Source organism: Bison bison, unplaced genomic scaffold, assembly GCF_000754665.1.
Source record: "Bison bison bison isolate TAMUID 2011002044 unplaced genomic scaffold, Bison_UMD1.0 scf7180017864500, whole genome shotgun sequence".
Taxonomy (NCBI): domain Eukaryota; kingdom Metazoa; phylum Chordata; class Mammalia; order Artiodactyla; family Bovidae; genus Bison; species Bison bison.
The window spans coordinates 6,572,608-6,575,980 of NW_011495059.1; the positions used below are offsets into that span (position 1 = coordinate 6,572,608).

The following is a 3,373-nucleotide window of genomic DNA, read 5'->3' on the forward strand; positions in this document are numbered from 1 at the left end:
CTAAGGCAGGAAATGAGGCTCTGGTCAAAAGGCTCAGGGCAGGGGACGGAGGCCTCTGAAGGGTCTCTTAGGCCTGCAGAGGCACGGGAGGCCCTGCCCTGGACTAGGAGCCCAGAGCCCCAAGCCTAGGTTCAGCCCTGTCACTTGGCAACTGGGAGACCCTACCAAGTGTCTTCTCCCTCCGGGTCTCAGTACTCACAGGTGGAAAATGGCCTAATATCACTGAAGGCAAGCTTTCCAAAAGTTGGGACAAGCTGGACCCACAGAGCTCTCCCCAACTCAGCCTCCTCACACACAAAGGGCAAGGCAGGACTCCGGTCACCCAGTGTATGGATGGCCTTGGCCACCAACATCCTTTCTGAGGCCAGCACCTTCAGAATTAGTGAGCTCATCCCCTCGAAGCCTTCATGGGACAGCTGGGGAGAGGTCAACTCATCAGGGCAATTGACACGCCCAGTGTTCACACCGCACAGGGCAGGTCCCACTCCCCCGAGGACCTGCTGGTTCCAGGCAGCCCTCCTTGAACCCTCACTCCATAGGAAGATATTGACTCTTCCCATTTTCAAGACAAGGGAGCTAAGTCTCAGAAAGACAAGATGAATGAGCCAAGGACACCCGGCAAGCAGGCATGGTCAGAACTTGAATGCAGGCCTGTCTGACTCCTGAGCCCTTACCATACCTTAGTCTCCAGCTCCCCAGCTGACCCCTTCCTGCTCCCAGCCTCCAGCCATTCTACATGGCACTGCCCCTACCCCTGGCTCTCACCCTTTCCTGCTTTCCTGCTACTGAACTCCTACTCTACTTTCAAAGCCCAGCCTCCAGTGCCTCCTCCTCTTGACACCTGATCTATGCCCCCACAGAATACCTAGAGTCCAGCCCACAGATTTACTTCTCCCAGGTGACTTGGTCAGCTCTGACCTCCCTGGTCCCCAAGTTGGAGCTGTTCACACAGGGGACACCAATCAGCGCCTTGTGCGAAGATGGAAGCCAAACTTTCCCAAGGCCCATGTGGCCCCACATGGCCCAGCCCTGCTGATAACATCCCCTCGTTTCACCTCTCATCTGCTCGTCTTAATTTTCTGTGCTCCAGACTCACAGGCTTTCCCATTGTTTCTCCAGAACAGCACACACTCCCTGCCTCAGGGCCTTTGCACATGAGTTCCCTCTGCCTGGGAAGCCCTATCCCCAGCTCCATGCCTGGAGGACTCCTCCATGCTTCTTTCATGATTCTTCTGCACCCCACAGCTCTTTCTCAACGCTTATCACATCTGTGATTATACATTCATTTACTTGGTAACTTGTTTGCTATTATACTTGGCTCACTCTCTAGACTTACATTTCTGGGCAGCCAGGACTGTTCACAATTCCCCAGCAAGGACCCACCCAAGCTGACCACTCCCACACACGTCCCAGAGCCTCCCCCAGGGGCCCTGGGACATGTCTGAGCTGAAAGGAAGAAAGAATACTGTGTCCCCTTCTTTGTTGAGGAAAATGTTGCTCCCTGCCCCCTCCGCCGCCCCTGTCACCACCTCCTGGAAGCCTCCCAAGGTCTCCTACAGCTCCCACTGCTAACCCATCACACACTGCTCAGCTCAAGATCAAAGCTCCTAGAACATCATAGGTACTCAACACAGGGCCATGGATGCTTGTATCTCAGCAGGTTTGGGAAAACGGGGTCAGTTGAGGTTCAGGGAATGGGTGGTTGGTCACAGATCACTGAGCCATCTCCCTCCTGGCTCCTGGGGTTTGAAGGAGCCAGACAACCTCCCCCTACCCGCCACCCCACCACTCCCAGGTCACAATCAGGGTAGAAGCCAAAGCAGGAACTGGCTATGAGCTGGGGATACTTCACGCCTGGGAAGAGGCTAGGGGAGAGGAGGAGAAAGCTGGGAGGCCTTCCTGGAAGAGGTGGGCCTTAAACGAAGCCTTAAAGAGCAAAAGCAGACAAGCAGCTCCTAGAGGAGAGGGCACTCCCGGCGGGGAAACCTTCAGGAGCAAAGGCCCAGGGGTCATACTGGAGGGCCTAGGCAGGCAGTCAGCTGAGAGAGGTGATACACTGTAAATCATTTCCTTGGGTGGAAAGACCACATCACCACGGCACACCACTTCACCCAAAGGGCCTCGTGGCTTCCGCACAATCACTCATCGGAGTCTTTTCCAACACTGTCGTGTGCCTGGTCCCATACTGAGAAACACCCATTCCTCCATCACGGGAAGGGAACAAGGGCAGCCAGACTGGGGACTCTGAGCTCTAGGCTCTTATTCCAGCTTCAAACTGTGTGGCTCGGTCAAGTCACTTCCGCTCTCAGAGCCTCAGTCTCTTCCCCAGCAAAAAGGGGATACACAAAAATCCCTACCTCCTAGGAGGTACTCGACAGATGTTAGCAGCTATCATTCTCACGAGCCCATTTTACACTGAACAAAACTGAAGCCAGAAGGAGAAGCGAGTTGTCTCAAGCGCTGGGTGGCAAGACTGCACTGAGGCTGGTTCCTCCTCAAGGGGTTAGGAGGTGGCTTTGGGGACACCGATCCGCCCTCTTCTGGGATAAGCCCCACAAGAGCCAGCCATCTCATCTCATGACTATCTTTTTCAGGCCATTCATCCAGTGCCATGCTCATTTATTGAACACCTACTACATGCCAAGGCCCTACCTGCAGAAGTGCCTACAGGTTTCCCCTGGGGATCCCCACTGCACACAAGCAGACTCAGAGAGGCGGTCCTTTGGCCCAGGTAACCCAGTGTGACCAGAAGCCTAGGTCTTGTCTCTCCAGCCAGAAAGCCAAGATGAGGCTCAGCAACAGCATCAGCCTGCTCCATTCTTGAAATCAAGTCTGATCTCAGCTGACTGAAGCCAGGCCTGGAGTCACCTCAGGTGATCCAGAGACCATTGCCCCAACTGGACAGTGTCCCTGAAGCTGGGGGACACCTCACCCAGGGCCACACAGGCTGTGCCCACTCTCAAGTCTGCCTGAAGGTCCCAGAGGTTGAACTGCTACCCCACAGGTGAGGACCTTCTGTTCACCCAGTCCTTCCACCAGCCCAGTAGGCCCAGCCAGGCTCACAGCTGGACCTGAGGAGGGCCCCCAGCTCAGAGAGAGCAGGCAGTTGCTTGAGGAAGCACAGCAAGGGCGAGAAAGCAGCGGCCCCGCTGGGACTCCAACCCACCACCAATCCCAGCCCAGACAGGCAGATGGACCGGCCTGGGGGCGAAATCTTAAACTTTTGCCAACTTCTGAGCAGACAGGAGGTAGGACCTGCCCAGAGAGGAGGCTGGGGGCTGTGGGCAACTGGGACCAACCACAGTTTGGCCCAGTCCTTTCCAGGCCGGCAGCACCAGGCCCTACCCGAGGCCCCACGAGGACAAGGAGACCC

The 3,373-nt window shown here is 56.0% G+C and overlaps 1 protein-coding gene across 6 annotated transcripts in view; it reads right to left on the minus strand.

The window, feature by feature from the left end:
* SRC (SRC proto-oncogene, non-receptor tyrosine kinase) overlaps positions 1-3,373 on the minus strand; it is a 56,469-nt gene that overhangs the window by 52,398 nt on the left and 698 nt on the right. The window lies entirely within an intron of this gene.